The 24,022-nt window shown below is 41.9% G+C and overlaps 1 protein-coding gene across 1 annotated transcript in view; it reads right to left on the bottom strand.

Moving 5' to 3' along the window:
* Window positions 1-24,022, bottom strand: part of Ust (uronyl 2-sulfotransferase) — a 265,029-nt gene that overhangs the window by 214,669 nt on the left and 26,338 nt on the right. The gene's annotated exons all lie outside the window — the stretch shown is intronic.

The raw sequence follows: 24,022 nt of genomic DNA, 5'->3' as shown, positions 1-24,022 counted from the left end.
AGGATACCCTCCAGTCCCCTGCCCTGCCCATCCCAGATGAAGGTGGCTGTCCTCAAAGCAGGTGGACCACCACTCCACTCACTGGTGAACTATGTACAAGCCTTCTCCCGCTAGGGAAAAGCTCAAGCTGAGGGATACTGCACTGCTGCACAATATAAAAATGTATTTCAAAGAAAAGTCAAGACTTTGTCTCAGAGGCTGGAGGACTAAGGTGTGTGTGTGTGTTGCTCCCACTGTTCCTAAAGCCAAGGACAGAGTGAATGAATGAAAATAGTGACATTCCCAACAAGACCCTAATCACAAGTTCCCTCGGGCCACCTGCAGCACCCTTTCCAGGTGGACACATGCTAACCCCACCACTGATGCTCTGTGCTCCTGTCCTCCTCACACACCCCTGGATACTACAGTTGCTCACAGAATTAGGATGCATGGCCTGGCCCCATTCTGACAGTGCACACACAGCCAGCTTCGTCCTGACTTCCCTACCAACACCTGCTATCTACTGTCCAGATAAGAATTGGAACTAGAAGAAGCCATACTGAGTGAGGTAACCAAGTGACAAAAAAGACATACATGGTGTGTACTCACTCATATATGAATTTCAGACATAGAGCAAAGGATTACCAACCTACAATCCTCATCACCAAAGGAACTAGGAAACAAGAAGGACTCTAAGAGAAGAATGCATGGTCCCTGGAAAATGGGAAGGGGCAGGATCTCCTGAGCTAATTGGGAGAGGGAGCTGGCAAAATAAGAGGGGGAGAAGAGGAGGGGAGAGGAGGAAATGGAGGAGCAGAAAGGTTGAGCCGGGAAAGAATAGAGAGGAGAGCAGGATGAGAGATACCATAACAGAGGGAAACATTATAGGTCCGAGGAGAGATCTGGCATTAGGGAGATTTCCAGAGATCTACAAGGATGACACCAACTGACAATCTAGGCAAATGGTGGAGAGGTTACCCTAAATGCCCTTCCCCTATAATGAGACTGATGACTGCCTTATATGCCATCCTAGAGCCCTCATCCAGTGGCTGATGGAAGCAGAGGCAGACACCCACAGCTATACACTAAACTGAACTCTGGAACCCAGTTGCAGAGAGGGGGGAAATGAAGAACAAAAGGGTCAGAACCAGGTTGGTGAAATGCACAGAAACAACTGACCTGAACAAGGGGGAGCACATGGACTCCAGACTGCTGTCTGAGAGGCCAGCACGAAACTGATCCAGACCCCTGAAAGTGGATGTCAATGAGGAGTCCTCAATGCTCTATGGGGTCCCTGGTAGTGGATCAGTATTTATCTCTGATATAAAAAGGGACTTTGAGAGCCCAACCCATGTGGAGGGATGATCTCTCGACTTGGACACAGTGGGAGGGCCTAGGCCCTGCCTAGGATGACATGACAGATTTTGGGGAACCCCATGGAGGGCCTTACCCTCCCTGGGGAGCAGAAGGGCGATGAAGTGGGAGGCTTGTGGGAGGTTGGGGGGAGGAGAGGGAGAGGGAGAGGGAGAGGGAGAGGGAGAGGGAGAAGGGATTGACATGTGAAGCAAGTTTGTTTCTAATGTTAACTAATAAAAAAATTCCATACAAAAAAAAGATTTAAAATGGAGAAAAATATCTTCACCATATCTACAACAATTTTTTTATCAAATGTAATAAAATTTAGCTTAAACTGTCTCTTCATTATGATATGAAAAAAAAAAGAATTCATCCACTGGAGTTGTTCACGACACACAGCTACAAATCCCAGGGTGTACCTCACTGCTCCTCCCTGGGTGGTTGGTTTTTCCTCAGACAGAGGCCCTATTCACAGTCCCATCATTTGAATATACCATAGCGCCGATGTTCATATCCGACCTCCTCTTTGATTACAACACTTAGTCAGGGTTTCTGTACCCACACACTGCACACATCACAAGACCTTACAGGCCTTGTTCACCAACAAGAAAGCATTTCCTAATCTTCTTGCTTCTTTCTCAACCGGTTCTGACACACCAGTCAAAGCAACCTACAGCCATGTCTGTCGTTGTACAATGCCTTGTCTCACCCTGAATTTCCTTGGGTGACATCATCTTACTGGTCCAGCCCTAGGATTCCCACCCCTAATCTGCTTCCTGATCTTCCAAAAGGAAGATAGAAGAGATCAGGAAATAAACTAGGAAAACCCAAGCTCATTTTTCCAATTTCTTTACTATGTTCTTCGCAATTCCAAAAAAGCAAAAGCCCAGGCAACTTGGGAATGGTCACATGGTTGGTTGTCTAACAGGAATGAAAACCAACATCCCTGGAGCTGTGTGGCTTCCTTCCTTCACTGATGGCTCACTAAGGTCTCCCATGAGGACAGGAGTGTGAGGAGAGGACTGACCCTCTGACTCAGTCAGAGGCAGCCAGGCAGCCAGCCACCCACCTGCGTCATCAGCAAGGTGCTCAGAGATGGTGAGGCTCTAGCCAGATCTGGAACAGCAGGACTTTCTAGGAATCCTCTCTGATCTGATAGCCCTTTCCATTGCTCCTCTCTGTCCCTGAGAAACCCCAACCCATAGCTGCTTCCAATACATAGGAGTTAACAGGGAAAAGCCAAAGAATATTAACTTGACATATATGGACAAAGTCAACCTTTTCATTTCAAATCTAAGCTCAAGTGGCAGCCACTTAAGGAATAATGTAAACATCTGGGGTCACTGACTAAAGATGCGTCTGATTAGGAACAGGTCCACAACAAGCATATTAATCAACTTCAGGGTTCTGCTCAAAATTGAATTCAAATCAACCTGGTTCTTATTTTAAAAATAGCAAAACACTGTTATTCCCAAGTCAAGCAGCAATTACACTGGAAACACAGACATGAGGAAAATGTGTCCCTTTGATTTCTCAGAATGCTAGTTAAGCCAGCAAGGAAACAGTTCCTCCCAGTTCCTGTAGACTTGCAGCCTCATATTCTTGTTTTTCTTACTGAATAAGTTCTAGACTACCAGTGAGGATAACAGAGAGAGAACCAGAGTTGCTCGAAAGGACCTCTGAAGTTAGAATCTCCATTCTCTGACCCTGCACAGAAAGAAAGAACTAACCTGGGGTTTAAGTTTATGCAGGTTATCTAACATCCCTGATAATCTGGGTGCTATAAGTAGCCATCACTTTTCAAGACACAAAGAGCTGTGAATGCATGATTTGAATTGATAACAAAAAAATGTTTTTGAAAAATGAAATCTTAAGGCCTCTTTCTAAAGTGTTAGAGAATTACATCAGCTGTCAAAATCCTCCTTAAATACAAATAGCCTTAAATATAAATATTTTCTCTTCCAGAAAACCTTCTCCCAAAAATTCTCATCATTATAGTCATCTTCCACTACAGCTGAATGACTTTTAGAACAGTGGGTTTTAAAAAAGAATTTCCTCTTTTAGTTTGATCACATCTTTACTACATACCTTCTAGAAGAAAATCAAAACAAGAAATTTTCCAGGATCTAGGGTTTTTTCCAGTTGACTTTGGAAAGTTATCTTGGAATGAAATCTGCAGGGAGATTATCCACTTCCTATTCTTTTTCCAATTAACATGATTTAGGAATGCTTCCACCCAAGATAACAAACAGTGAGATGATTCTTCACAATCCTTTGAAAACGTTTACATAAACCCCTAAATTGCATAATGGCTCTGGGATATTGAACAAAATCCTTCAAAAGTGAAATAAGAAATAGACAAAAGTCTCCAGGGAGGACAATTTGAAAACCTTATCTAGAAAAAACAGTCTTTCATATACTTGTTTATGTGACCCCCCCTCAGAGAATTTTGTTCCTGTGGAACTGAAAACAAAACAAAACAGAGCACACAAAAAGAAGAACTGTCTGGCAAATTGTTATTTATAAAAATTATAATTTTGGTTATTTGCAAATATATTTTATGAGCCACACTGATGCATACAGAAACAGCCATCACACTGAAAACATGAATAGTAATTAAATCTTCATGTAGTTGCTATTATTTGCTCTACAAATCTGAACTCAGATTCCAAAATTATATTGAGACTGTCTACATTCCCAGCATATTACACTTGGAATAAATCTTAAAGTCAATGCTTTTAGCATGCCCCAGAATAAAAATAAATAAACGATAATGTTGCAGCTGTGATGTTCCCCTCCAAAATAGTCCCAAAAAGCCTCCCATTTCGAGGCAACACACAGTGATGGCACTGACATCATAGTCATGGCTAGTACAGGGTCTTTGGTACCTGAGCCTTGGAAATGCATAGAGCATGTGTGACACTGTAGTCACGAGGGATGGTCCAGTAGCAGGTGGCACAAGGAACTTACAACACCTGCAGACTCGAATGTTCATACACAGAGAGAGCAGGAGAGAGCAGGGCATGAGGACCCTTTTACAGGCATGTCAGGAGATGAAGAATTTCTTGTTTTCACTTCTGAGGTTGGAGCACAACCCTGTGAAACCCATCATATGACCACTTCATCTGACTCCTTTGACAGTGGCTCAGAAATTCACACAGCCTTTTCTTGAGTTATAGGAGGACTGTGCCAAGTGAGGCACTAGCTCTCTCTTTAGTTCCTGGATCTCTCTTATCTGTACTAGTTTGTTCATTCAACAAATGTTGACTGGAGCCCTTAGGTACCAGATCATTGTAGACCCTGGGGATACCATGACAACAAAGTCAAAGAATTCTCTGGCTCCATAGAGTATATAGCATGTGTTTGGAGAAGTACTTAGAAAGATCTAACAGCAGTTGAGTTTAATCAAGAACTTAGGGACTAGTAGGAAGGCTTCCCTGAGATTTGAGGAACAAGGAGTGGTTAAGTAAGGAAATGGCACCTTCCTAGAGCAGGTTCTGATGTGCAAAATTCAGCAGCAAGGCAGAGCCAGGCAAAGTCAAGATGGCCCATGTGGGCAGGACACCAAATAGTGGATAGAGATGCAGGCAGAATCTCTTCAGCTGTGTTGGAGTTCCAAAGGTCATGGAAAGTCCTTTGGGTTAATTTCAGAGCCTGGAGTTTTCTATCTAGTTTACATTTTGAAAACTCCACCCTGGTGCCAGTATAGAGAACATTTGGCCTGAAACAGGAATAGATAGAGGTAAACTGTGAGATTATTGTAACAGGGCAGGGGAGAGCCCATTGCAGCTTGTAGTATGGCATCAACAGCAAAGCTGGACACAAATAACCTCACTGAAGAAGTACTGATGACAAGATGTACATAATATTGTTGTTAGGACTGATACCCAAATATGAATTTGGATGCTGGCCAACCTGCAGAGAGAGAATCTGTCCTTAGAATCTCTCAGGAATGGTCCAGAAGCAGACATCCAAACCCTGTCCTTAGCTGTATAAAAATTTCCTTCCTTTCCTCCTAGGAGGAGAGTAGAAATGGATGGAGAAGGACAATAATGAGGTGGAGAGTTTTTTCATAGCTATGAATCTGCAAAGTGCCCACTCTCTGTAGAAATACACACATATTTATCCTATGAAGCAACTGCATCATCTGTGGGTCACATGACTCCCCAGACTCCTCCACCAGAACTGCGGTCACTGTAGCACAATTTATGGAGAGCACACAATCTCTAATGATGATGAAAATGAGGGTAACAATGAATTTGCATACCATCATCATCAATAATACAAAAGAGCCAGCCAGCACTTACAAAAGCCTTAGAGCAAGTGGTGAAATAAACTTGTTCAATCCGTCTTCTCCATCTTGGCTTTCAGTGTGCAGCACTTATAAACCTACCCAGAGTTCACAGCCAACCAAACTGTGTTTATCAAGCAGTGAGATAGCTCATTGAATAAAGGCAATGGCTGCCAAATCTGATGGCCTGAGTTCAAGCTTTAAGACACACATGATGGCAGGAGAAAGCCAGCTGAATCCTGCAAATTGGCCTCTCACCCCACACATGCACTGTGGCATGATTCACAGACATGCATAGAGAGGGCAAATAATACATGAGATAAAATCCTCTGCAACTCAGATGACATAAACAGAAAGAAAGTATATCAACATGTGTCTAGAAGGTGATCTCTAAATTTCATTTCTAACCTTGGTGGTCCTCATTAACTTTCCTACCCACACTGCTATACCTAGACATACCAAAGTCTAGTTTCAGTGAGTATCAAAATCACATATGCGTTTCGTTGTTCTAGGCAAAATAAATGAATAAAGAAGCAACTAGAACCTCTCTGCAGAGAAGCACCCTGACCAGACTGGGAAGGATCCCACAGATATAGTTCACTGAGGGAGAGCACAAAAGTCAAAACTACAAGATACCAAAGAGAGGAATCTACCACACTCTATCTGTAGACACATTAATAACAAAACCAGATCCTTGTACCTGGGCATGCCTGGTGTCATCACTATATTTAAATTCCAGGAGACTATACAGCTAAGAGAGCTTCAGCCACACCCACCCAGAGTTCATGGAAAGACATGCCATGCTCTATCATGTTACATTAAAGATCTATCCAACCAGCCCACACAACTTTCTCTTTGCATTTGGTTAAGGGGGAAGTGAACATGGCCTTCTAACTCCTAAAATTAGTATTTACCAATATCTGTCTGGTAAAATCTAAATACAGGCCTGGCCAGAAGAAAGCAAGTGGAAACGTTTTCTGCTTGAAGTCCCTTAGGGTTTTAGGCATCCGTGAGGATTCCTCTAGAGCCACATGTCTCAGGCAGTGTTCCAAAAAGAGAAAAAAAAATTCTGATGTGCAAATGTTATGCAATCATTGGCTGTAATCAGAGGGGGAGGGGGGCTAGGGGAGCCATGCTGTTTGCCAACCAAAACAGCAACAAGACTTTAAAAACCCAACTCCTTTGGATCTGGCAGTCTCCCTGTGTCTGAATCACAAAGGACACAAATATTCCTTGCAGAAATCCAAAGTGGCTTTTGTAAACAGTTAATACTCACTCCTCTTAATGTCGGTGCACGGAACAGGCAATAAGCTGGTCTTGTACTGAGACATGGCACTTTTTAAGTCAGACTTAAAGCCAAATCCTTAAACGAGTAAGGGGGAAACCCCTCTTCCAGTGCATAAAATGATGCTTACAGGGATTGCAATGCTTTGCCATAATAAACAACAATACATTGATGGAGCGTAAGAAAGCATGAGGGGGATGTGAGGCACAGGCAGAAACACTCTGACCATAACCCAGACCTTGTCAAGCCACATCCTAAAGGTGTTTCACAGGTAACCTTACACAATCTGTATGAAGCCGGCTTAAGAAGAACATATAAGATGAGAAAGACCAGCCGGTGAGATACCCCTAAGTCCTGAACACAGAGCCAAAGGATGGCAGAGCTTGTCCACATGCTTCTAACCCCAAAGACCAGCTTCCCATAAGACTTTGTTCATAAAAATCCACATTTGAGAAAAAAAAAAACCAGAAAGCAAGGAAACAAAACAACAAAACCCTCATTCTTGTTAACACACAGAAAGCTCTCAGATTCAACATCTCATTGCTATGGGATCCAGTTTCAAGGCCAAATGTGTTTTATATCGGCACATGACAAAGACAGACAGAATCACCAAGTTACCTCCTTTCGGGTCTATCACAACATTACCACTCACCAAAAGGCTATCCACTCCATTTAGCATACAAACAAAATAAAGTATGGCGCTGTGCCTTTCTGGTACCTTCTGAGGAGAGCAAGAATACAATAGCTACTGGGTTAGAGGAAAAGTAACAGTGGAGGGAAGGAGGGAAGCAGTGAGGGGAACGAGGACGATAAGGTGGCAGAGGGGAAGATGAAAAACAGGGAGAAGGAAGGAATGAGGAAGAAGAGAAAGGGAGAGGAAGAAGCTAAGGAGACATAAGGGCAAAGACTTGCTGGAGTGGCGGGAGAAGGGAGAGTGTGGCAGGAGAGCACCACTCAGCAGCCAGAGACTCCTGTCAGTCCCACTAAACTGACTTTTTCAGCTGGAGTCTATTCTCTGACCACTTTGGCCAGAGTCACATGACTGGCACGCATGAAGGAGAGCCCATGATTAACCTGACTATTAGGGAGCTGTCCATCCATGGGGGCAGAGGTGACTCGTACACAACTCCGGCACAAGGTGAGAGGTGGCATGTGTCACTGTGGCAGTCGGATCTAGTATTATAGGTAATCACAAAGAAGCAATGGTTCCTGGCTGGGACAGAGAAAGCTTAAGAGGGAGAGTGAAGAAACACACAGGAGCAGAGTGCCGTGCCCTGGCCCTGAAGGTGAGGGCAGCCTTCATTCCCAAGGGGTGTCAAACAGGTCCCCTCCATTCCTACCAAAGAAGTCTTAGTACAGACAAATTCAACCTCACCACAGCTTATGTAGGCCTTTGCCATCACATGCCCTACATGGTGAACACACATTGATCTTGCTATTCTCCTATCAGGGCTGAAGGGAAAGAATCTATAGACATTGTTTTCAAGGAACAAGTGTGTAGGAAAAGAGTCAGAACACTGCAGGGGTCCCGGACTCCACTTCTAGAGTTTCCTTGAGAGTTATCGCACCTCAAAATGCTTCATTCCCTCATAACCCTTCAACTGACCCAATTCATAAAATGTATATGCAATTATCAAGAAATGTTTCTGCATTGTTGAGCAGAATCCCGCCTCCCTTGTAAGTACACAGACGAATTTGCTGAAACAAAGACACAGTTCCAACTTTCTGTTTCATGAGATGTCTTGAAACTATCAGTGTCTTGAGTTGAAGTCTCACAGAAGCCACTGGCCTTGTGTGGCAATGGGATCATTGGTAGAATTACCCACACATTGTCTTAATCATGTTGGTTCAGTAATTAAACCACAGCTACCTTAAGCCTACACAAGATTAGCAGAACCATACATATGTTCCTGGTGATGATAGTATATGCAGGTGTAGTTAACAGCCAACCTTCTGTTTTGCTTAGGATAAACTCTCACTGCAAATGGCACAAACTTAATGGCTGTTTGTCATTTTAACCAGCCCAATGTGATGTGAAGGAATGAAGGAATCAATATTATTACATTAACATTTATCACACCTGACATAGCAGTTATGCAAATCAAGCCCGGGGCATGGTTTTATAGCCCCATTAGATTGTAAAAACATAGAGTCTAAGAAAATGAAGAATATTTGAGGAGAAGAAACCACAGGCTCCAGCCAGACCTGCATCCACGCCACACCCCACCTGAAGAAGTTATTCTACCCATGGCTATAGGTGTTGCTGGGTTTTGTCTGTTTGTTTTTTCAAAGGCTCTGGATAAAATGTAGTGGGAAAGGATTTCTTTCTTTTTTTCACATGTAGTAAAGAAAACCTTTTGAAGACCTAGAATTTTGAGCCCTGACCAAAATCTACCACTTAAGAAAACAATCTCATACCAAGTCCAAGAAATCAAACAAGAAGGCGCTTTGTGTGACAAATCAGAAGCATAGCCACAATACACAGGAGCAAAGCTGGGAGGGGGCAAGCGTCCAGGAAATCAGGCAGAAGGATTTCTCCTTGTCTGTTAGAGCAATCCCAGGGAACCACTGAAGACCAAAGATGGGAGTGTTTTGCCACAACACTGACACCACAGTCCAAACATGGGCTCTTGCCTTCTTCCTCCAGCCCCCACCCAACTCACTCAAACATTTCTTACTCTGCTTTGTGAACTTCTGAAATACAGTTTTCTTTACCGGAAAAAAAATGTGTTATGAATCACATTACATAAAATCCAACAAATGGTTCATTGCAATTTGACCCGAAACAGAAGTAGAGAAAGTACGGGTTGGCGAGGCTTTGCTTCAACAACCAGTGCTCTTTAATATTTTAAGACTCTTCGAGCCAGGGCTGTATTTAAGATGACAGACAGCCCTTTCCTCAGGATGTGGAGCAGACTTTCAGGAGAGCTGTGGAACTGCATTCTTAAATTGAGAGTGCTCAGAGACAAGAAGGAGTTTCAAAACACAGGCACATGCACAGCAGCATGGGGAATTCAGGAGAAGTCACTTGCACACTTTATTATTAGCTGTACCAGTTATTTATGAGCCACAAATGAAAGACCTTCCACACCCAGTGAGTTCATCTGATGCTCTGATGTTTGATGCCAGCTCAGAGGAGGGGACACAGATATTCCGGTCCTAGATCTGAGCAAGCAACCCACAAGTGGTATCTTCTACAAGTGGGCCTTGTCACCTTCCAGAAGTCCCCCATAAATCCCTTAAATGCTGGAATACTCTGCTTAAAAAAATGTCACCTCCAGGATGGACAATCTCCTAACTAAGAGTGATGTCATTTATACAATGATTCTGGCTTTTTCCCCCCAAAGTTCCTTATAAATAAATTTGTTGGAATTTAAAAAGTAGGTATCCTCATCATTCAAATAATGCAGTTATTAGAAGAAAAGGTTTGCATCTGTTAATCACCAAGCACAAAAAAATGTAAAGCTATTCTGAGAATGAGGCCTGTACATTCAAACACCATCACCCTGCCCCCAAAAAAGAAGGCTGACAAGTTCTTAGAATTTTCTGAGCTCTCTATTTAATATCTGTTTTAGTTATTTTCTGCATTGCTGTGGCAAAATACATAGCAGGGTCAATTTAATGGAGGAATGACTTATTTTGGCTCATGGTTTCAGATGCCTCAGTCCATCACCATATGGAAGGCACAGCAGAAAAGCAGACTGGAGGGAACATGAGGTAGCTGATCACATCATAGCAAGCCTCTGAGAAGACAGCTAGATCAGAACAGAGCAGGAGGTATGCAATCTTCAAAGGCTGGTCCCTGGTGCACCCCACACCAGAAATTCTACAATCTCCTAGTGGGACAAGTGCCAGAACATGAACCCATGGGGACAGATTCAATTCATAACAGTATTCAACTTAAACCATAATTCTAACAGGGCTTAAAAAGTATTTCCAATACAACATCACCAGATAACCCAGGAAGGGTCAGCATCCTTGGCAAATCTTGTGATCAAAGCTTTTTGAAAATACAGAGGAAGACGTATGGAACTGGAAGTATGCGTTGGTCCAAACACTTGGGGAGAACTGAACAGAGACCTGCCTGTGGCCAGAACCTCCCCTCCCCTGAAGGTATTCCCCAACAGCAAAAGGTACTGACATTAACAAAGACATGCTCATAGAGGTCCTTTCTAGAACAGCACCTGACTGTGAACAACCCTACTCTTCAGTGCAGCAGAAAGGATGAAGAAAAGTGTTACACACCCAGGGCAAGGGGTGTAGCCTGGGTATCAGAATGCTAGCCTGGCGTGCACAAAGCCCTGAGTTCAGTCCTAGTGTAGTGCATAAACCAAGAAGGATAGCACACATCTGTAATCCCAGCACTTGGAGGTGGCGATGAGGATGCAAAGTTCAAGGTTATTCTCTACTACATAGCAAGTCAAGGCCAGCCTGGAATGCACACATAGGTTTTGAAATGGGGTGGGGGGATGGGGAGAGAGAGAATGATAATGTCACTGAGTATCTACAGCCAACACAGTAACACACATGACTCACAAATCTAGCAGTGGGCAGAAGCAGCCATGAACCTGAAAGGACATATGATTTCAATTATACAAAGTTCCAAGCCAGGCAGTAACTTCTGTAGTTAGAGTTAAGAGAGGAGACCAGGAGGCTTAGTAACTTTCAGATGGTACAAGGGGCTTCTAGGGTCCTGGCACCTTATCTGAGCAGGGTACAGGCTGTATCTGCAAGTATTTTCTATTCTAGTCTTAGTGGTCACATGACTAATGTGTGTTGCTACAGGCACAAATCACACCCAGGACCTTCATGTGTAGTAACTTTTTCGTTTTGCTTAGTTATAAAAAATTACTTGTATGAGATACAGAATGTAAAGAATATGTTATCAAGAAAAAAACAACACATCCGGCTGGGTTTGCACACTAATTATAGAGATCACTGTCCATTGCCACAGTCTTGTTTCCTCTTCATATCAGAAGTTGTTTCCCATCATTAAAAAGCTCCCTACAACATCTTTTCAACTGCTGCACCACAACCCGGAACATATGCACAGTGCATTATTCAACCAACAATTAAATTTGCTAGACATTCAATTGTTTGTAATGAGTCAGTAAGACCAACACCGTAAACAAGCATAATTACAGAGATCTTTAACCACATCAAATGATTATTTTCTTAAGATAAATTCCCACAAAGAATGTCTGGCTCAAAGGATATGTAAATAACTACCAGGAAGGAATTCTGCTAATTTGCATTTCTGACAGCTATGTTTGAGAGTTCTTATTCATAGAAGTTTAATTTTTGAAGAGAACACACAATAAAAGATAGTTCAAGTGTTGTTGCATCAGACATTTGGATAGCCCTCATACACAGAGCAATTGTTAAACAGACCTTTAAATACAGATAAAGAAGTTAACGCTAAAATTTACCATAAGACTGAAAAGCCCAAGGGCTAGAGAGGTGGCTCAGCAGTCTAGAGGAACTGCTGATCTCATAGAGGACCTGGGTTTGATTCCCAGCACCCACATGGCAGATTACAACTGATTGTAACTCCAGTTCCAAGGGATCTAGCATCCTCTTCTGACTACTGTGGGTACCCAGTGTATACATGGTACACATACATGCATGTAGGCAAAACACCCCTAACATAAAATAAAAATAAAACCTTTAGGGGCTAGAGAGGTGGCTCAGAGGTTTAAAGCAATTGTCACCCTTGCAGGGGACCTGGGTTTGATTCCCAGCACTCACATGGTGGCTCACAACTATTCATAACTCCCAGTTCCAGAGAATCTAACACCTCTTTCTGACCTCTGAGGCATCAGGCATGCATGTGGTATACACACATACATGCAGGCAAAACATCAACACACACACAAAAAAAACAAAATATGTATTAAAATATATAAAATCTTAAAACAAAATAACTTGGAAAGGCCAGCCATGCCAAACACAGTTCTTAGCCTCAAATATGAGCTCAGGTACTGAATGGCATTCCTAAGCCCTGGAGCTGACTGCAGAGTGGTGATGATGGAGGGAGGCTGTGCACAGTCAGTTACCTTTCACACACCCTTTCTGGAAGATGTTTCAAAGCTGTCTTGATCTTTCCTCAGAACTGCCCTGCTGCACAGTCTGCATACTTCACAGGCCCGGGGCACCTGTGGCTTTTGTGGAGCAGGGAGTTGACCTAAGCAAGACAAGGAAACTAAGAGCCCTCTCTGCCAGCCTGGGCCAAATTGACAGTCACTTCTTTGGTTTATGAAACTCCTACATATTTGGGCTGCATAGTGCCAAGGATAATTTATTCAAAGGCAGAAAATGTTCTTTAAACCACAATAATGGAAAACAGACTATTCTATACATCAAGGCTTCTTAAACCTTTCCCAGTCGTGACCCTTTCAACCCAAGAAAATTTTATGTAACCCCAGGCACATAGATATATAAAATAGGCTTACAAATAAAAATGTACTAGTAATGAATCACAAAAAATTATTTTAAAATAATTATTAAACATAAATAGAATTTCACCATTTGTTATAAATGAAAGGATTTTTTCCCAACTAATCAGATAATATGCTTGGTTATTTCACATAAAGAATGAAATTGTGGCTGAATATTTGATAATGTAGAACTTAGAAAATCTTCAACCATTCTTAAAGCTGGCCAATATTTTATTTTATAACCATACATGCTGAGAATGTCACATCACATAAATACATGCTACAAGATGGTAGAAACATGAGGCTGGAGGGATGGCTCAAGCACTGACTGCTCTTCCTGAGGACCCTGGTTCAATTTCCAGAACCCACATAGCATCTCACAACTGTCTGTAATTCCAGTTCCAGGGGACCCGACACCCATGGCAAAATACCAATGCACATAAAATGATAATAAATAATAAAGAGATGGTAGAAACGTGTTAAGACCATTTCAGAAATGACTGAAAATTCTAGCCAGATCCCAAGCCAAGATTCATTAATGATCTTTGATAAAAATCCCGCCAGCACCTCAAACTCAAACATTCTAAGCACAAACTAAAGGTATATTTACTTTGATATATGTTGAGAAATGACAATAGGAAAAACATCAGAAGTCTTTGTTTTCTATAATTATAATTAAATCCCTGTTTCTTTTAGTGCAGAAAACTTAGAGCCAGTGAAATTGGTACTTCAGTGCTGAGTTATTCCTTCCAAGATCTTTTCTTAAGCTTTACACTAATAGAGGATACTGTTTGACACACCAACCCTTTAAGACAGTTCTTCATGTTGTGGGGACTTAAGTGCTAGGATCTGTAAAGTCAAGCACAGTAGTGTACATCTGCACTACCAGTGCTTCTGTGACTTCCCAGTACTCCTATCATTTCCCAGTACTTCTGCAGCTTCCTGGTGCTCCTGTGATGCTCCTGTGGTTTCCCAGTGCTCCTGTGGCTTCCTGGTGCTCCTGTGGCTTCCTGGTGCTCCTGTGGCTTCCCAGTGCTCCTGTGGTTAGATGGAAGCTGGAGACAGGAGAATCTCAGAAGCTTGTGGGCCACCTAACTTGGGATATGCAATGATGATCAAGAAAAGAGAGACCTTGCCTGAAAAAATGTAGAAGGTGGGGTTGTCCCCTGACCACATATACACAGAAAGAAAGAAAAATGGACCAAAAAACATTCATCAAACCAAAGATACTGCCTTCGGTATTTAAACATGATGCCAAGGACCTAAGACAAGCAGCACTAGTTGGCAGGCATTAAGTAGCTACATGGACTCTGGATATATTATTTACAACATAAATACCACAAACAAGCACTGAATAACATTACTTCATGTGAAAACAAGCCAGCCCTTAACCACATTTCCATGAACTGAACAGCCATTCACAACCATCCACTTCAAATGTCAGAGCTCAGCCTTTAAGTGAAAACAATTTGCTACAGATGTCATCTTGATGAGCTGGTTCCTTGGGGTTTTAACAAAGGAGTAACAGTTGACTTCAACCGTTGGACAACAAAGTTAAAGCCTTAGGTAGTGGCGTTTCTCTTGACCATTTTATTCTAGATTCCTGGCACTATTATAGAATGTTATGTTTAAAAAAAAACAGCCCTGAAGATGTGTTATAAATGAGCACATTGGATCATATTTTTTACATTGTCATCCAGAAGGGATGTGTCAAGAAGTTATTAGATGGAGATGATGAGTAGTCTGTATGAGTGGTTCGCTGTTATGGGCACAGACAGTACTTTAAGCAGGTAGTGACACCATAACGGTGTTCCTTAAAGCAATCTATAATGTATTTTAATTATTTTTTTCACGAAATAACCTTTCTTCAAAGATCCCCATGCCTACATTATTTAAATGCCCAGTGGAGTTTATCTTGATTAATGAAATAACTCAATAAAGGTTCATTTCTTAGGTCAATCTATTTTTAAAAACTGGTCTAAAGTTTAAGATGGTAAACTGTTTTAAAATAGTGAAACAACAAAAATGTTCACAAATGTGGTATTAGTGGCTTTGATTGTAATTTTCAATGATGTTCCCATTTGAACTATCAAGACTAACAACACTGAGATTTACATTAAGAGAAAGGCCTTAAAGATTTTGTCCCAAATATATTATGTTTTTAAAAGCTGGCATCATTTTTGTCCCAACAAGACAAAATAAAAGACCTGTTCAATTTTACTTTCAATAAAAAGCAAATTCTATTACCCTAGACCTATGTCAATTCCTCAGTTCATACATTTCTTATAATCAAAGATCAATATTATGTATATTCTAAGGAATGGAGTTATAATTAATATTTTCCTTTGGTTTATCTAAACAATTAATACAATTCAAATGTTCAAGAACCAGTAATGAAATAGATGGCAACATAATTTTTAAAGACTTTATTTTTAACCTAGGTGCCCCTCAACTGAACAATGAATAAAGAAAATGTGGTACATTTACACAATGGAGTACTACTCAGCAGGAAAAAACAATAGTATCTTGAAATTCACAGGCAAATGGATGGAACTAGAAGAAACCATCTGAGTGAGGTAACCAAGTCACAAAAAGACAAACATGGTGTGTACTAACTCATATATGGATATTAGATATAGAGCAAAGGATTACCAGCCTACAATCCACACCTCCAGAGAAGCTAGGCAACAAGGAGGACCCTAAGAGAGATATACATGGTCCCCTGGAAAAGGGGAAAGGGACAAGATCTCCTGAGCAAAATTGGGAGCACAGGGGTGAAGGTGGGGGGAGAGGGAGTTAGGAGATAGTGCAGGGGAAAAGAGGAGGGGGGAGGAGGACATGAGGGAGCAGGAAGATTGATTGGGGGAAGAATAGAGGAGAGCAAGAAAAGAGATACCTTAATAGAGGGAGCCATAATAGGTTTAAAGACAAATCTGGCACTAGAGAAATGTCCAGAGATCTACAAGGATGACCCCAACTAAGAATATAAGCAATAGTGGAGAGGCTGCCTTAAATTCTCTTCCCCCATAATGAGACTGATGACTACCTTGTATGCCATCCTAGAGCCTTCATCCAGTAGCTGAGGGAAGCAGAAGCAGACACCCACAGCTAAACACTGAGCTGAACTCCTGGAATCCAGTTGTAGAAAGGGAGGAGTGATGAGCATAGGGGTCAAGACCAGACTGGAGAAACCCACAGAAACAGCTGACCTGAACAAGGGGGAGCTCATGGACCCTAGACTGATAGCTAGGAAATCAACATAGGACAGAACCAGGCCCCCTGAATGTTGGTGTCAGTTGGGAGGGCTGGGAAGTCCATGGAGGGCCTCTGGTATTGGAACAGTATTTATTCCTAGTGTATGAATGGACTTTGGGAGCCCATTCCCCATAGATAGATACTCTCTCAGCCTAGACACACGGGGAAGAGCCTAGGCCCTGCCCCAAATGATGTGGCAGACTTTGATGATTCCCCATGGAAGGCCTCACCCTCCCTGGGGAGCAGAAGGGGGATGGGATAGGAGGATCAGTGTGGGGCATGGGAGGAGGGGAAGGAGAGGGAACTGGGATTGATATGTAAAATAAGATTGTTTCTAATTTAAATTTTTAAAAAACTAGTAAGACTTTATTTTTAGGGACTGGAAATATGGCTCAGCAGTTAAGAGCATTGGTTGTTCTTCCAGAGGATTTGGGTTCAATTCCCAGCACCCACATAACATCTTAAAACCACCCATAACTCCAGTTGCAAGAGATCTGACATCTTCTTCTAGTCTCCATGGACACCTGACACATACATGGTGCACAGACATACATACAGCCCAAACACCCATATACAGAAAATAATTTTTAAATGTATTTTTGAGATTATAATATAATATAATTACAACAACACTTCTCCCTTTCCCTTCCCTCCCTCAAAACCCGCCTATTTACCTCTCCCCACTCTCCTTCAAATCATGGCCTCTTTTTCAGTAGTTGTCATTGCATGTATACATGTGTAGAAATATACATATGTGTTCCTAAATGTAGACTGCTTAGTCTGTATAATGTTACTTGTATGTATGTTTTCAGGATAACTGTTTGGCACAGAACAACAATTTGGTGTTTTCTTCCCCACTCCCAGCTTTCCTCGGTTGCCTACAGCTCTTTGTGTAGGGCTGAAGTGTTATGGGTTTCTCCCCATCCAGTCTGGCACATCTATCGTGTCATCCTTGTTCAGCTGATGTCTAGGCAGTCATGTTGGCCAGACTTAATGGGTACAGCTTCTGATGTTACTAGGAGACACAATCTCACAGCAAACTCCCTGATCCTCTGGCTCTTACAACTTTTCCACCCCATTTTCTACAATAGCTTCTAAGCCTTAAGGGAAGGAGTTGTTTCTCAGATATATCTGTTTGGACTGGGCTCCACAACTCTGCATTTTGATTGGCTGTAGTCTTCTGTAGTGGTCCCCATGCATTGCAGAGAGTTTTCCTTGATGAGGGGTAAAAGCTAAGCTTATCTGTGAGTATAAGGACAAATGTGTATAGAATGTTGTTAGTGATTATGCGGATGTAGTAAATTAGAGGTTGTCCTCTAATAACCATGTTTTTAAAAATATTTTTATTATCTTGAATTATGCATATGTATATGTAATTATGGGTTGGTATATGTAAGTGCAGTGTACTCAGAGGACAGGAAGTAGTGGGTGGATCCCCTGGAGCTGGAGTTATAGGCAATTGTGAGCCACCCAACACAGATGTTGGAAACCAAACTCAGGTCCTCTGCAAGTGCAATACATACGCTTAATCACAAAACCACCTCTCCAGTGTCTATATGGCAATATCTTGAATTCTCTCCCAAATGATTGTTAGTTTTGCTTTTATTTTAAAGGTTTTTTTACTATAATCTTTCTACACCTTTACTGAAAACCCATTAGCATACCTTTAGTAGGCAGAATATTCAAATAAGCAGAATGCCATATTCCCGACTATTTTGTATAAATGGGAATTTGTCATCCTTTTAAAATTTTTTATTGTGTGTATTTACTGACTCTGTTGCATAAGGACATTTTCATACAGTTACACATTGTATATTGAACTCTTGTACTCCCTGGCCATCTTAATAATGTGTGGTTCAATAAAGACAACTGAAGGAGTCCTTTAATTCTATAGGAGCCTCTTGGGGGAAGGGGTTATCATGATCCTCATTTGTCAGGTCTAAGAATCCCAAAGAGATGGTTCATTCTCCATCTATCATCTTAGTATCAAGCAATTAAAAACTGGCTTGTACCTTGTTCTTCACCGTTCTTCTCTTGGCACACAACATGAAGGGTGGCCAGACAATGAAAGATACTGATACAAGGCTTCTGGAGGTGGAAATGTGTCTGTGCTCCTCACAACAGGTTAATATTCTATGGTCACACCCTGCTGCTACTGGGTCTTTCATAAATCATTAATAAGAGGAAACGAAATACAGCTTTGCTACAGTCTATTGGTTTTACCTTCCACCTTCTACTCCTTCACCCACATACTCACTCAGGCATTCATTCCACAACTACTCACAGTGCACCTATCACATAGCAAATACTGTGTTTTGAGTCTTTCCTACAGGCTACACAGACTGCAATCCAGTATATGATTTTGTAACTAGCCTCCATAACATCCAAGGTATCAACTATGCAGCATGTCCTTCCAATAAGGACCACAGCTTCTAATGAATGGGATACAGACTCACTGTTGGAACTTGATGGGATCTTATATGCTGTATAAGTAGACAAAGAACACTAAGGCTTTTTTGAGAGAGCTGTTATTTCCTCCACAATTCTATTTTACCATATCTTGTAACAACAACAAAAAAAGAGCATTATAGTTTGGAGCTCATGCATCTTTGGAATCTCTAATAACTTGATGCCCTCTATCTTTTAAAAGACAACACTTCCACAGTCCGATTTTGAACAGCACTCACATCTAATTAAAACGAATTAATGTGCCATTTCATTTATTTTTAGTCTTCACCTTAGTTAAGTGAAACTGGTGTTAAAGTTCTACATGGAATGAGAGTATGATGTTTCTTTTATAAATTATTTATATACAAAAGTCTGTATTTAAAACCATGAAGCATAAGTTGGTACTTGGGACTGTGTTATACGGGAGAGTATGGGAGGCTGTTGACTCTAGGGGGAATGCCATGAGCCTTCTCCAGAAGCCTAGATCCAGGTCAGTGTGTCTTACTCTGAAGATGTTATTAGCCTTGCAGCATCAGCATCTCTGTAAAGTACAGAGTAGGTGATCAGGAGTACAGCATGGTTCTACATCCGGCCCCCTAGGGGGAAACACGCCCCACAATGCAGAGCCCTTACACCCACACACAAGGTTGGAAGGACATGACTGATTTTTTTTTCAGGCTCCCAAGGTTTCTGCTTCCCGAACGTTATCCTCATCATGCCAAGAACATGCTTGGGAGTGGAGAGTCAGCAAATGAAATCATCTCAAGGCCTCTGCCAGCACTAAAACTCCCAACTCTGACTTTAAACATAAATGTAGCAAAGACATCGAGGGCATTTCCAGTGAGATGAAAATACGCCTATGAGCCTTCCCAAAAAGGAAGAATTATTTAAAGTACGATGGCTCTGCTTCCGTAGAATTAAAGTCTGTGTGGGTAAAACGCCAGGAGAAAACTATTTCTGTAAAATTGGCTTTGATATGAGCTCTGTTAGATGACAGAAACATGATGCATACAAATCAGGAAAATAAAAGACTCCTACCTGGTTATACAATTAATTATATTGCTGTATGTGTGTGCATGCATGTGAACCAATGTGTGTGTACTTGTATGTGTGTATATAAATATAGCAAAATACAATGGAAGCTCATTGATTCCTAACTCAGCATCTGGAGACCTCTTAGATCTGGAATAAACTTGAAAATCACCACAAAGTAAGCAGCCAAAAGAAACATCACTGTCTTTCCACATGAGAACACACGCCTTTCAAGAATTCCGCTCACAGCGGTTCACAGAAGCAGCTAACGGGGATGGGGAAAAATTATTACACAGCAAGCTAAATAGGATCAAGGAGTTCCTTCCTGCAGGGCAGAGGACCTTCAGTATGTTAACATAGGCTGAACATCCCCAAGGAACTTAGCTGACCAAAAAGGTCTTTTATTTTGAAGCCATATCAATATTTCCACTAATTTGAAAAAAATTGAATAAATTGGTACTTCATCTTTGAATTGCCCAGCTCTTTCACACGCAGTGCCCTGAGTGAGAATTCTGACTTCCCTGGGAGGTGGAAGGAGCCAGAGCAGGAAGGAGGTCAATATTTGCCTCTCTACTTGTTCATCCAGAGTTAGTACTGTCACTGGAGTCAGCTCACTGAGTTCTCCCAGCCCTCAGTCACAGCCCCTCCCCAGAGATGGAGATTTCCCGACAAATATCCAGTAAAAAACCCAGACAATAAAGGCAGGAGATTTTCTTGAAAATGCCCCCAAATTCTGGAGTTATTTAGTAAGAGAGCCTCGATGAAATTTAATATTACATATTGCTTCCCCCCAAGTCTTCATTTCCTCAACAAAATGACAGAGGGCCTGAAATGTGTCAAAAGTGCTGATACGTTGATAGTCCAAGACTGTTTCTGAAATAATGAAGCATTTTTCCATTTAGGTGGCACAAAGAACATTCCATGTAAAGCAAAATCTCAGCCATTCAGAAGAAACAGGGAGAAGTTCCCAATGGCACTCAGAGTGGTAAAGACAGCCATGGGTGTGGGCCTCATCCTGGGGCTGGAGTGAGGCATGCTAAAATGAACAGAGGAAACAAAGAGCTTGCTCCAGAGGGGTGGAGAACGGAGAGAACAGAGTGAGGACATGTTGAAGATGGAATGGACAACTGTGGGAAACACCTGTGGCTCAGGAGCCTGCCTCTCACCACTGACGGCTCTGTAATCATCAGCATCACCAAAGGCCTTTGGATTCACCTAAGTCCTCTCATGGTAAAACAATGGTTCCTCACAGCTCATGCAGCACAGGTGGATCAGCTGGACTCCACTATCTCCAGGACTACAATCTGTGCAGCTCCTGTCAAGCCTCCCACTAAGCTAGGGGATCTTTGCAGTGTCACAGCCACACCAGGGTACCCTGTCCCACATTGCCTGGGAGGAGGGTGCAATCATAATGGCCACACCCTCCTGGGTGGAGGGTAGCCCTATAACATTAGTCCCAGGGGTACCTTTCTCTTTCACTTTTTTTTTTTTTTTAAGACTCAATCCCATGGCCTTGAACTCACAGAATAGCAAGTGCTGGCCCTAAACTCCTGGTTTTCCTGCCTTTCCTCTTCCAAATATGAGATTACTAGGATGTGCCAGCATGTCCAGCTCCTCAGGACTCCAAAACTTCTAAGAAAATGGTGATAAAAAGGGAAGGGGAGGGTAGGAAAGGGAAGGGGAGGGAAGGGGAGGGAAGGGGAGGGAAGGGGAGGGGAGGAGACAAGAGGACCAGTAGCCAAAAATTCCCTTGCCTAAATTCTGAAATCTTTGTCTAAACATAAAACAACAACAAAAAAAAAAGCTTAGCAATTCTCCCATGATTGATCTGGGGTGGGGGAAGAACTGGGGGAGCTGGAGAGATAGCTGAGTAGTTAAGGGCACTGTTGCTCTTACAGAGAATTGGGATTCAGGTCCCAGCCCCCAAATGGTACCCCACAACCATCCATAGCTCCAGTACTAGGGCATCCAACACCCTCTTCCAAACTTCATGGGCACCAGGAACTCACATAAGCAACACACTCATTCACATAAAATAAAATCTTTTTTAAAAAATTAAGTTCTTATTTAAAAAAAAAAAAAACCTAGAATTGGGACCAAAGTTCTGCAGCCCAGGAAATCCTTGTGGGAGAGAAGCCAGGGCTGTACTCTTTCCAAACCAAAAATGATAGGGCAGGCCAAGTAATCACTGCAACCGATTGTGTTGTTCTTACTTTTTGTACTTTGATTTTACTGCTATGTCAATATGAAGGAAGTCAATTAACAATATTTACACCACATTTTAGAAAAATAAACCTTTTGTTCCTCTGGCTTCACCTCTGATTTAGTATTATCTGAGAAAGATTGGAAGTTACATAATTCAATTAAGTCTTATTTACCCAGAGATAGCCACTGCAAAGCAGAAAACAATATCTTCTAATGAGCTCTCCAGTTTTTAAAAATCAAATCCAGTTGATACTGAGGAGACACAGTGAGAGAGAGGAGGGTCAGGTAACAAGACTCTAGAGGGGGTTGTGTCCTAGCCGAACAGTAAAGGCCGCCATGCTGCTTTTGGTACAGCCCGGAGAGCCCATTATCCTTGTTTGACAAACAGCTCTAGTGACCTGTGTTGTCAGCACCACCAAGAAGCAGTTATGGAAGCTGGGAGAGCTGCTACTGTCTCTGAGAATACAATAGATTCCCACAGATCTCAAACAGAAAACATCCAAGCTACAGCAGGCCCAAGAGCGGTGGTGGAGCAGAGAGCCAGGGCAGGTGTGAAAGGGAGGAAGAGTGGGCCACACCTGCTGAAACAGACACAGGGAACATCACTGTGTCACCACAGCCCACATCCATGAACCACATCTTAACCTGACCATGAGCCATAATCAGATAAACAATGACTTCATGACAGAAGGACTCAAGGTGTGGTATTTTAAAGAGATACTAATTATATGATTAAAAGAGAGCATAAAATGGCTAACAAGACACATCTTCATTTTCTAGAAAACTTCATTATCTTGAACTCTCCATTCTGTAGCACCCCAGGCAACTAAGGTTTTATGAGTTAGACCATAAATTAACCTATAAGCACTACCTGCCCAAAGGCTGAGTAACTTCCTGTGCTGCTGGGAGTTGCAGTTCTTAAAATTAGCAACAAAGCCTCATGGGAAAGTATGGTGGCCTATATGTTTTGTCCACATAAGCCCTGCCAACACATGTCTTAGGGCCGCTCAACTGGAAAGTTTCCAGGAGTGGTCCTGACAAAATTCCAGGAGTGGTCAATAAATAAAGTAAAAAGCTTGCTTTAATTTTCCCAAAATGGTGGGACTGGTTTTTCCATGGAGAGTCTCAGAGTTAACATATGCAACTTTTGATTGATTGGGTTTTTTTTTTTTTTAACCTCTTTTCAAACTATCTGACTCCAAATTGCTGTATTTTATTAAACTCTAAGTTTTGCTTCAAAATTAATTATGTGTGTGGTTCTACACAACCCTGGTGGTCAGAGTAAAAAGGCGATACCTCCAAGCCCCTAAACTCTGTTACAGCACTTGACCCCATTCTCACCTTCAAAATTCCACCTCAGACACTTCTGCTGAGGAAAGGGCTCAACGTATTGGAAAATATACGCTAATGGCCTGTTTTGTTTTGTTTTTTTAGTTTGGAAGAATGTTCACAAAGTGCAAACCAGAGGTAGACCTCTGATGGAAGCCAGGGCATCAGGGCAGCAGTAAAGATGCTATCTGTTTTTTCCGCTTGTTTCTTTCAGATGAGGCACACTTACCCTGTAAATTCCAGCAAAATAAACCATTTTCTGAAGCTTACACTTTTTAAAACACAGATCATAAAGCACAATCGGCAATGCTTAAGCTCAAGAGTTCTGACTTCAAAAAAACAAAAATGAACGCGTTCTCCTCCTAGAGTATATTTTAAAAATCCCTATTTTGTCAAGTACAAGCA

The sequence above is a fragment of the Cricetulus griseus genome, chromosome 2 (genome assembly GCF_003668045.3).
Source record: "Cricetulus griseus strain 17A/GY chromosome 2, alternate assembly CriGri-PICRH-1.0, whole genome shotgun sequence".
Taxonomy (NCBI): Eukaryota; Metazoa; Chordata; class Mammalia; order Rodentia; family Cricetidae; genus Cricetulus; species Cricetulus griseus.
Note: the sequence above shows the minus strand (reverse complement) of the source record. Positions and strands in the feature narration are given on the sequence as shown.